Raw genomic sequence first — 12647 nt, 5'->3', positions numbered from 1 at the left:
TAGCTTTATAATCATGTTACACATTTCATGTTCTTTGTAATATATTATATACTAACTACCTGCCCCGGCTTCGCAGTAGTGTACATGTATTATACATACAAACCTGCCTATTATATCTATATTGCTGATACCTTTATTAAAGTCCGTTGCATAGTTTTAAAGATCTAAGCGAACAGACAGTGGAATTGACTTCATTTTATATACATTATGTTTTATATATATACATATATATTGCCTTTGTCAAATGATACACACGTAAATAGAGATAGTAAAATTTTTTATAAGTTTTTTTGTAGGTTTTTTTTAACAATTTTTTAAATACATTAATTACATTGTATTTTATTTCTTAATTTTATTAATCAATACTATATTTATAAAACAAACTCTTCCTCTCTTCTCTTCTGCTTATTGTATGCAACAGGGTCCATAATTAGCCTGCTGTGAGTGTAATTTAACCATCTACTACCTACCTACTGTAAATTATGGAATTCAATGCATAAATTGAAATAGAAATAGAAATAATCTTTATTCAAATAAACTCATTACAAGCACTTTTGAATAGTCATATATTTGATTCTACCACTCATTCGGAATGCAGATTCATCACAAGAAAAATGAGCAAGAAACTTGTGTGCTGCTCTTTTTAATAGATGTTTTTTATATAAATAATTACAGTATAACAAGTAAGAGGCATGCGATAATCAACATAGAAATCGCAACGCACTCTATTGTCAGTGCTATGAATTTAAAGTTTTTCTATAAAAACATAATTATCGTTAACGAATTCTTCAATTTTACAGTAAGCTTTTTTTGCAAAGGAAATGTTTTATTTGACATTTAAATCTTTTTTCTGGCAGGTTTATAAAAGATTCTGGTATTTTATTGTAAAACCTTACGCAATTGCCATAAAACGAATTACTAACTTTAGCCAAACGACATTTAGGTAAAATCAGTTTGTTATTGTTACGTAAGCTTTTATTAGTGCAATCACTAACTCTTTTGAAACTGTCTATATTCTTCCTGGCATAGATGATATTTTCATAAATGTATTGAGAAGCAACGGTGAGAATATTTGATTCCTTAAAATACTCTCGCAATGCCTCCCTGGAACCCATACCACAAATGGAGCGAATGGCCCTCTTTTGTAAAGTAAATATTGTATTTATATCAGCTGCTTTGCCCCATAACAAATTACCATACGACATAATGCTATGGAAATAGCTAAAATAGACAAGTTTAGCCGTTGCCACGTCTGTTAATTGTCTAATTCTTCTTACCGCAAATAGATTAGATAGGCCCTATGGAAAGTCTCCCATGAAAGAATTTAATATGAACCTAAACTGCTCTGCCATATTTGCAATATATCACAGTATGTCTATATTGCACCTAACCCGAGCTTATAGTTTTTATTAAATAACGCATAATTCACGTACCGTATTCCAGCGCGGGAGCGTAAGGCTGCCAGTATTTGAGTCACGTGATGTCTATAAACCAACCCGCAAAATTAAATTCATAAGCTCGTCGGACGGAGTCGCCGCGGCGGGCCGCGCCGCTCGCTCGTATCCCACACTCGCCGCGGCCCAACAGGGCGGTCACTTATAAATAATGTTATATTGTGCCATGTGAAAATAATAGTTAACATTTTAGGCAACACATCAATAGTTACTATCCTTAGCCGAATGTCTGAGAATGAAGACTGTAGTCACAGAGAATTTCTAAAATGTAATTGTAAAGAACATTTATACCGTCCGATTCATTACAAGGTGCATTTATATTCATGATTATAAATAATGTTATATTGTGCCATGTGAAAATAATAGTTAACATTTTAGGCAACACATCAATAGTTACTGTCCTTAGCGGAATGTCTGAGAATGAAGTCTATAGTCACAGAGAATTTCTAAAATGTAATTGTAAATAACATTTATACCGGCCGATTCATTACAAGGTGCATTTATATTCATGATTATAAATAATGTTATATTGTGCCATGTGAAAATAATAGTTAACATTTTAGGCAACACATCAATAATTACTATCCTTAGCGGAATGTCTGAGAATGAAGTCTGTAGTCACAGAGAATTTCTAAAATGTAATTGTAAAAAACATTTATACCGTCCGATTCATTACAAGGTGCATTTATATTCATGATTATAAATAATGTTATATTGTGCCATGTGAAAATAATAGTTAAGATTTTAGACAACACATCAATAGTTACTGTCCTTAGCGGGATGTCTGAGAATGAAGACTGTAGTCACTGAGAATTTCTAAAATGTAATTGTAAAAAACATTTAAACCGTCCGATTCCTTGCACGGTGCACTTGTAGTCACGATTATAAATAATGTTATATTGTGCCATGTGAAAATAATAGTTAACATTTTAGGCAACACATCAATAGTTACTATCCTTAGCGGAATGTCTGAGAATGAAGTCTATAGTCACAGAGAATTTCTAAAATGTAATTGTAAAATACATTTAAACCCTACGATTCCTTGCACGGTGCATTTGTAGTCACGATTATAAATAATGTTATATTGTGCCATGTGAAAATAATAGTTAACATTTTAGGCAACACATCAATAGTTACTGTCCTTAGCGGAATGTCTGAGAATGAAGTCTGTAGTCACAGAGAATTTCTAAAATGTAATTGTAAAAAACAATTATAAGTTAACATTTTAGGCAACACATCAATAGTTACTATCTTTAGCCGAATGTCTGAGAATGAAGTCTATAGTCACAGAGAATTTCTAAAATGTAATTGTAAAAAACATTTAAACCGTTCGATTCCTTGCACGGTGCATTTGTAATGTTATATTGTGCCATGTGAAAATAATAGTTAAGATTTTAGGGAGTTAAGATTTTTGAGAAACTGTGAATGAAGTCTGTAGTCACAGAGAATTTCTAAAACATTTAAACCGTTCGATTCCTTGCACAGTACATTTATATTCATAAATATAATATAATCCTTATATCCTTAGTTAAGTTCATTTTGTATCTGTTTATTGCATAATAAACTTATTATTATTATTAATCCATACATTCGAACACTAGAAATAAAAAAAATCACTTCAGTTGCTGGCTGTATGACATATCCTATTTTATATCTATAAAAATCCGATTAAATCGCGAGTCACAAATTGTACAGTAAAGGGGAATTTATATGTATATTTATATGTTTAAATTTATATGATTTGATTCAGCAATACCTATGTATATGTATGCAACGCCTGCAATGCATGATTATGTCGATTTGGATGTTTCTATTTATATTATTTTACCAGAAAATATATCTAAGTATCTATATCAGTTGTCTAGTACACATAACATAAGCTCTACTTAGATGATGACGCTGTGTGAATTATGTCTAGAGATTATAATATTATTTTTATTATAACTGATCTGAACTAATATAGTAAGCCTATATGTGTGTATAAAGATACAAAAAAGAAATTGTTATAGGTCTATCCGATTTTATGCTCATTATATGTAAGTCGTGCAACTCGGACTTTAAACAATGTCATATTTTTGAAAGGTAGTCCACTGGAGAGGGTAAAGTCTTATAAATATCTCGGATGTATTGTGGATGAATAAGGAGACCATAGACCAGACCAGAGAGGAAATCAAATGCCGTATCGAACAAGTGCGAAAACATTCATGAAATTGAGCAGTAGGTACTACTTACTACACTACTTTGCAATCGATCTCTAAAAATAGTGACTCGAGTTCGATTATGCGCTGCTGTCTTTTCTATTCTCCTGTATGGCGTTGAAGCGTGGACTCTTATACGAACGACGTGTAAGAGAATACAAACTTTCGAAATGTGGGTTTACAGGAGAATGTTAAAGTTAAATCGTGGAGGGATGGAGTGCGAAACGAGACTGTTCTCCAAGGAGTACAAAAAAAGACAGAAGTACTAAACACCATCAAACGCCGTAAACTAGTGTACATGCTGTGTGCTGGGTCACATAATGCGGAATGAAAAATGCAGTCTTCTGCAATTAATACTACATGGAAAAATCCAGGGTCGCCGAAGACCAGGCAGACGCCGTACTTCCTGGTTAAAAAACCTCAGGCAGTGGTTTGGGTTGAGCACCAGGTCCCCGTTCAGGACCGGCGTGGACAAAGTAAAGATCGCCACAATGATGTCACCTACAGATATAGAAATAGAAATAGAAATAATCTTTATTCAAATAAACTTAATATAAGCACTTTTGAATAGTCAAGTTTTTTATTCTACCGCTTATTCGGAATTCATCACAAGAAGAATAAGCAAGAAACTTGTGTGTTGCTCTTTTAAATAAATATTGATTTACTTATATTTAATTAACAACAAGGATTAGGCATGCGACAATCAACATAGAAACCGCTACGCATTTAATCTCTGTTCAATCAGATAACATTGTCAGCGCTATGAAATTTAAGTTAGATATTTTCTACAAAAACATTATTATCATTTATAAATTCTTAAATTTTATAATAAGCTTTTTACAAAGGAAACATTTTATGACATCTTTGAATTTTTTTCTGGCAAATTGACTACAGACTCTGGGAGTTTTTTGTAAAACCTTACGCAATTTCCATAAAATGAATTACTGACTTTGGTCAAACGGCACTTAGGTAGTTTGTTGATATTACGGAAGCTTTTATTAGTGTAATCACCTACTTTTTTAAAACTGTTAATGTTTTTCCTGGCATACATAATATTTTCGTAGATGTATTGAGATACAAAAGAAGATATGTATATGTAAACGCTAGCTACTATATATCATTAGCACAGTCAAACTTCCATGTTCCATACAAAAGCAGCATCCATTCACGAGTATAATGGATGAGCCACTTTATAATATTAGTTTAGACAATACAGAATTTGAAGCTGTTAAATTAGGTATATATTAATTTTAGGGAAACCTCGAGACTGTACATCAACGCGGGCGGTGTCTATCGACTCAGCTATGTTAGACGCTCGCAACAATATTCCACTGCGGTGTTGGCTGCAGACATAATTTTGCGGTCTCAAGTTATTGTACTAGCTAGGTAGGCACGATGCCGTAAGACTTTAATAATAATAATAATAAGTAAGTTGGGGGTAAGTTGCCATCTCCTCTCCTTAAGAGGGGAGATGGGAATTTGTTTTAAGAAATAATAATAAACACACAATTATAGTCACACACTCACATATTCACACACTCACATACTCACACTCTCACACTCACACACTCGCACTCTCACTCACATAGTTACCCACTCACGCTCTCTCTCTCACATATACACACACACACACTGCTTACTTACTTGGTTTCGGTCCGTAAGTGTGGTATACGCCATAAAGCCTAAAAAACCAGCAAAAGCTGAGTTAATGAGACAAAAACGGTAATAATAATAATAATAGGTAAGGAAAACAATTATGATATAAAAAAAAAATACGTTCATAAGCGGCTAAAATGTCCTACACGAATAAATTATTTTTTATTTGATGTGAATATTTATAGATGGTACACACAGCGCCATCTAGTCCTAAGCTAAGCAGAGCTTGTGTTATGGATATTAGACGACTGATATGAATACATACATACCTTTTTTTGTAAATACATAAATAAATAGGAAACACTCATGACTGAGGGATGTCATAAATACAAATATTTATACCGTGTTAGGAATTGAACCCGCACTGTTGGAAGTTAGGCGATGTGCTTAACCGCTAGTCATCCGAAGCCGGCATACGTAGGAATTGCTGAACAAAATCATATAAAATCTCCCCTTTATAGTATAAACTGCGACTTGTGACTTCTTCTGATTAAATTCTAGTCTTCGATTTTATAGCTTATTGTTAGATTATTAGCTATCACCCTGATATGACATTGTCTATTATTTTTAGATGATAGATCATGTTATCGTGACAAAATCTTTACGTATAATTACATTAAAATCCGTTTAGTCGTATATTGGTATACGATACGATTTCGCATTTCTAATACTAGTGTGGATGGAAATTATTTTTTTTTAAATCAAGTCGGGACAAGTAATGTTAATAATATTATAATCGCGAAAGTTTGTGTGTACATACACACAAACTTTCGCGTTGTATGTTTGTTACTCTTTCACGCATAAACTACTGAACGGATTTTTGTGATACTTTACAAGTAATCTAGCTTATACATCAGAATAACATATAAAATATATTTTTTATTAAAATTTAACGAGGATGCAACTGCGGGCACAGCTGGTACTTAATATAATGTTTAGTGTTACACAGAGAATTTCTTTTCTTAAACATAATTTGTCTATTTCAAGATACATCTTTAACAAACTCAATTAATCTAAGAAACTCACTGTCAAGTTAGATTTAAAAATACCCAATCGAAATATAGGAAACTAGCTGCCCCGTGTTCCATAAATTACAGTCAGGTGAAACCGCGGTAATAGCTAGTTTGTACATAAAAATCCTTAATAGTGTTAAAGCAGCAATAAAACTTTTCTACTCACCTGAATTAATGAAGCTAACTGAATTAATGTATTTACATAAGTTGTAATACCCACATTATGGCGCATCTTGATTTTATATCGAACATCTGTCTTCACTTCAATAAGTATGCTTCTGAAAAACTTTTCAGACTAATCTTCCATTTTATTGTTTCAAAATATTTTAAAGTCTAAATCATAATAATATTAGAGATACATAAGTTTGTGAGTATGAATGAATGTATGTTACTCTTGCACGCAAAAACCAATGTACAGATTTTGATGAAATTTTACAGTAATATAGTTATTTTTTATTGAAGTTTATATATACTTTAACGCGGGTGAAACCGACATTATATTAGTATGTGAAGCTAAAACTTAGTAGTCCTTTTTACGAAAATTGTTTGTTTGTTTGTAATACTTTATTGTACAATAGAAATTATAACTAAAAGAAGACAATCGACTTAAATATTGCGTGGAGGGAGGAGTATGTAACGCACACTTATAGTTTACTAGCTGTCCCGGCAAACGTTGTTTTGCCTTAAAATAAAAATAATAATTAGGAGTGGACTACCCCTAACGTTTAGGGGGATGAAAAATAGATGTTGGCCGATTCTCAGACCTACTCAATACGCTCACAAAATTTCATGAGAATCGGTCAAGCCGTTTCGGAGGAGTATGGGAACGAAAACTGTGTCACGAGAATTTCATATATAAGATATAGAGCTATGCTTAATTTAAAAAAGATTACCTTTCTGCACTCGTTACAAAAAGGTAATATCTTTTTTAAATTAAGCATAAATAATACATACACTACCATATATTTGACACATACACGCATATATACTCATTTTTTATTATATAAATATTGTTGGTTCAAAGATTTTTGTATTAGTTATTATGGTCGAATTTGGACTATTGGGCGACCATTACTATATATAATATTTCATCAGATAATTTAAAACGTGTCAATACATTTTTTATGAGACGGCAATACTTTTTCACAATTCTGCCAAGTACCAAGTCAGTCAGCGATTTCTCGCGGTCTAAAATTAAGGTAGATAGATAAACAGTAACAAAAGAATCACGCTAGGTTTTTTTCTGTTGAGTAGGCTTTCTTTACAATGCTTACTTGTCGTAATTTTTTTATCTGTGGCTCCATCAAGGTTTCGATGATTTCACCAATGTCAAATAAATCGATATAAGTTTAAATAATTGATGCAATGATATGGACAAGACTTAAATAATTTTGAATACGAATGAAAGCAATACTGAATAATTTTATATAATAATTGGCCTTAGGCTCCTTAGGCCACCATAGGCCACCTTAGGCCTTAGGCCACCACATTGTGGAATAACCTTTCAGCAATGGTATTTCCGAACCGATACGATATTGAAACCTTCAAGTAAAGAGGTTATTCCTTTTTAAAAGGCCGACAACGTACTTGCAATTCCCCTGGTGTTGCGGGTGCTCATGGGCGGCGGTAATCACTTACCATCACTTGAGCTTCATGCTCGTTTGTCTCCTGTGTTATAAAAAAAATGGCTTTAAGGTCTAAGGATCTTTGCTTCTTTTTTGTCATTTTCAATGATGGAATTGAAAATGAGAAAAAATATTTACGATTATGAAGGTTGGAACAGATACTACTTGTATTGTAATCTGTGGTACGGTATTATTTAGTAATTCGTGTTTGTTGAGAATCTAAAAAAAAAAAGATTGGATATATCGCAAAGAAATGTATCATCCTGAGATGAGAGATGCTTATTTGATAAGCGGGGTAGAAAAAAAAACAAAGACTAAAATTACCTAGAATAATATTTAAATATTGTTATGACCAAATTACCAGACTATGTGGCAAGGGAGCGTACTGTTTAACTTATAAAGGGACTTATTCTGCCTGACTGATTGATCTGTCACCGTGGAATTCACGATAAAATGTCTCAGAAGATTATTATTGTGGGGTATTATTTCCCTTTGTTAAAAAAAAAGAAAGCGCGCCATTGTCTCGTCGGAAGTTATTCAAAATTCGCAAGATTGTGTACACTTTCTAGTTCTTTTTTCTTGCCCTTCTGGCTTCATGCTCGTTCAACATCGTCCACTGGTGCCCCGGCAGCATATACCGTATACGCAGGTGGTATACCGTAAACGCACAGTGCTATTAAATTAAAAATTAGTGGGTGGAAGACTTGTCTATCAAGTACTATTAGCTTGGACGCTAACCACGAGAAAAAGTAAAATTAACTATTTTCATTTAATTACTTTTAACAACAAATTACATTTTATTACAATTTGATTATTTATAGTAACTGACGATTTCTTGATGTAATTACGAGTTAAAATAATGGACATATTGTATGATTGTCGTCTTAATTATTGTTTCCCAGACAAACAACTGTTCTTACACACCGTTCAGAGCCTAATGGCTCTATGACGCCAGCAGTGTGCACTAGAGACGATATAATGTTTCCTTCTCGTTCCCACACACTACATACTTATATAAAGTAAATTATATATGACTTATGGCAGTAAATACAATAAAACCCCTCCGATCGATCCCCCGTCCAATTCAACGGGGATCGATGTTATGACGGCCTGAACTGATTTTCGAAGCCCTAGTGGTGCCCTCAGACTAAAGTCGTATCCGTCAGGCGGTGGTTGGCCTTCAGCCGCTCCATAAGTCCTTCCGCGGGTTTGGATGCCATCTGCACTCGCCCCCTATCGTTCGGTGAAGCTGTAAAGGGCAGCTGCGGCCAATAGCATTAGAGTAGTCCGAAAAAAAATAAAAAATAAAATATCATTTAAAAAGAAATATAGAACAAAATACTGATTTTCCTTATGGTTTCGATTGAAAATTTAAATGTAAGATTCAGCGGTAGCGTAGTTAGTCTGAGTTAGGTATATGGATTAGACAAAAGAAGATTGCCAATAAATAATAAATGTCTCTCAAACGTTTTAACAATCGTCCCTTTTTGTTCCTTTTTGGGTATTCATAAAAGATTCGATTTCCGTCCCGCCATTTAATATTAAAGGTAAGTATCGCTACTTAGAATGTAAATCCGCTGTGCATTTTACATAGTAGTTCTATAATAACGACTTACTATTATAGTAGACTCACTATTGGCTGTGACTTCGTCCGCTTCTTTCAATAAATTTAAATACCCTATCCGTTCACGTAATATGATATGTGGATACGGTTGTTGTTGCATGACACAAAATTGTTCGCATTGGTTTCGGTGTTTATGTATATTATGCCTGAATTTACATGGATGTATTCTATGTTCTGTATGATTTCCAGTCTGAAAATATTACCGTAAGTTCGGACATAGTCAACTATGAATTTTATGTTATCTAGCCGGTACCACTGTGCCGGACATATCGTCCTATCTGTACTATAGTTAACACGTAGTGCGTCAGTCTGGACTGTTATTAACAATTTCGATTGGATAATAATTTGATTTTAATAAGTTGCGTGAAGTTTTGTTTACTATCGTTTGGATGCGATAATTGTTTTGTAATTTAATTGTATGGTACGTGACTGTCGCCGTCAGTATTTCACACCGCTCTGCGTCCACATACCACCCACATATACCTTTTTCCCTTAAGTACACCCAAATACACACAAGCTAGCGTCAGTCCACACTCAAGCATCGTATACTCATTAATTCAAGTTGGCAAGCAGTTTGGACTTATCATTCGTACAATATCATAGCATCCAGATTGTGTGTGTCACAGCAGACTTATACATCTTTATGGTCCTTCGAGCCGGATTGTTTGTTTTCTGATGTTAAATGTATCATCTATTTCTAAACTTTCACATCACTATATAGTATAAAACAAAGCACCTGTCACTGTCTGCGTATGCTTAAATCTTTAAAACTACTCAACGCATTTTCAAGCGGTTTTCTTAATAGTTAGGGTGATTCAAGAGGAAGGTATATATATATAATACATGTACACCCGTACGAAGCCGGGCCGAGTAGCAAGTTTAGTATAAATTATTATAGTAATATAGTTAAATGATAAGTCAGATCATCAACGATAGCTAATCCATCAGCTCTTGACCACAAATAGTGCAACCTAGTCGAAACACCAAGAGAGAAAACTATCTTTACATATATAGTAGTAAAAACTGAATCAGATAAATTTAAATAGTAATCACATTAACCTTTTACACGCCAAAAATATTATAGAAGACCTATGCAATATTGTCAAATTGTATTCGTAAGCAATTCATTAAATAATTAACTTTGCTAAGTATTAAATATAAATAAATATAGGTAGATATAATCAGGCTTATCGTAGATATACTTCTAGTTAGGAAACTAATATCTTTACATAATATAAAACAAACTCGTCGTCCATGTATATTCGTTTATAACTTTTAAATCACGCAACGGATTCTAATGCAGCTTGTAGTGAGAGATATAGTGATTCAAGAGGAAGGTTTATGTATGCGTTATGGTATATAACAGGCCGAGAAATTCAAAGATTTGTTGTAGATCCATGCGAAGCCAGGACGGTTCGCTAGTTTACAATAAAATCCTTGTTAAGACCCTGTTAACAATATTAATAATGAGCTACTTGATGGATTTGATGAATGGATGGATCATTTTATTTTATTCCGCTACAATTAAACGTATTCTAGCGGAATTAAACAAAGTAATATAAATTCATCATGTAGTGAAATGGATTTCCGGAAAATAACACCTAATTCGATTAAATATATATAAATAATGAGAACATATATATTTTATAACTAGTAACTAATGGGTAATTACAAGTTGTAATTGTGTAGTTAGTATCTAATGACATGACCGTCGTATAAGTGAAATAATAGGTCTATGAGAGTGTTTAAAACGTTAAATGTCAGAACATAGTGAGCTTTAAAATTTACATATAAGGAGTTTTACACAAAACCTTGTTATAAATTTTAAAATACGATTAGTTTATGATGGATTTGGTAGTCCAGCGATTTAGCATACAGCCTCAATTCCGGTGGTCAGTTCGATTCTCGTATAGTACAAACATTTGTATTCATGAGTGGGATTGTTTGTATTGATGTGGGTGTTTCCTTGTATGTTAATGTAATAAATTTATATCATCATCATGAAAATATACTTCTATCAGTTGTCTAATACTTGGGGACTGGGATACAAGCTCTGCTTATTTTGGAACTTAATATTAAGTTATATTATAAAAGCAAAAATTTGTAAGTATGAATGTTTGTTGTTCTTTCACGCAAAAACTACTGAACAGATTTTAATGAAACTTTACAGTAATGTAGCTTATACATCAGAATAACATATAGGCTATAAATTTCACGCGGATGTAGTAGTGATAGTAGGGTTATAATTTGACGGCCTCTGTTAAGACTAGTATTAATAATTTCTAAGTATATTTACACTATTACACACTATATTTACACGTAGAGACAACCAACTACTTATCCTTCACCCGGCCGATTTAGATTTATTTATGCAGCCCACAGAAGGCCTGAAACCCCAGGCTATTTCAGTAATGATGTTTGCTCGACGGCGACAAGTTAACAATGTGTATTGATCGGTCGAGATAAATCTGATTCTATTTGTTGCCGACGTGCTTTCTACATAATAGTCATCATTATATAGTATAAAACAAAGTCGCTGTCGCTGTCTGTCCGCTGAAGTCTGTCCCTATATATGCTTAAATCTTTAAAATATCGCAACGGATTTTGAAGCGGTTTTTTTAATAGATAGAGAGATTCTAGAGGAAGGTTTATATATATTATACATACCCGTACCAAGCCGGGGCGAGTAGCTACTTACATAGAATAAAACAGTCATTGTCGCTGTCTGTCCCTATATATGCTTAAATCTTTAAAATTATGCAACATATTTTGAAGCGGTTTTTTTTAATAGATAGAGTGATTCTTTGTGTACAAACAATATTATGTTTATCTTTATGATTTATGCTCTGTAGTCTCTGGTGAGATAAGAAGTTAATAGAAGAAAATGTACTTCATTATAATGTAAAATAATAATTTCATATTAAAAATAAAGTAATAAAGTATTGTTTATTGTTTATTTACCCAAGAATTCATTTCCTTTCCATGTCATACAGTCACAATAATCAAATCAAATCAAAATTAAAGGATTTTTGATTGGTGTAGGACATTTAGCCGCTTATGTATATCAATTTTTTATT

The sequence above is a fragment of the Achroia grisella genome, unplaced genomic scaffold (assembly GCF_030625045.1).
Source record: "Achroia grisella isolate CSIRO2021 unplaced genomic scaffold, CSIRO_AGI_Agris_v1 utg947, whole genome shotgun sequence".
Classification (NCBI taxonomy): domain Eukaryota; kingdom Metazoa; phylum Arthropoda; class Insecta; order Lepidoptera; family Pyralidae; genus Achroia; species Achroia grisella.
Note: the sequence above shows the minus strand (reverse complement) of the source record.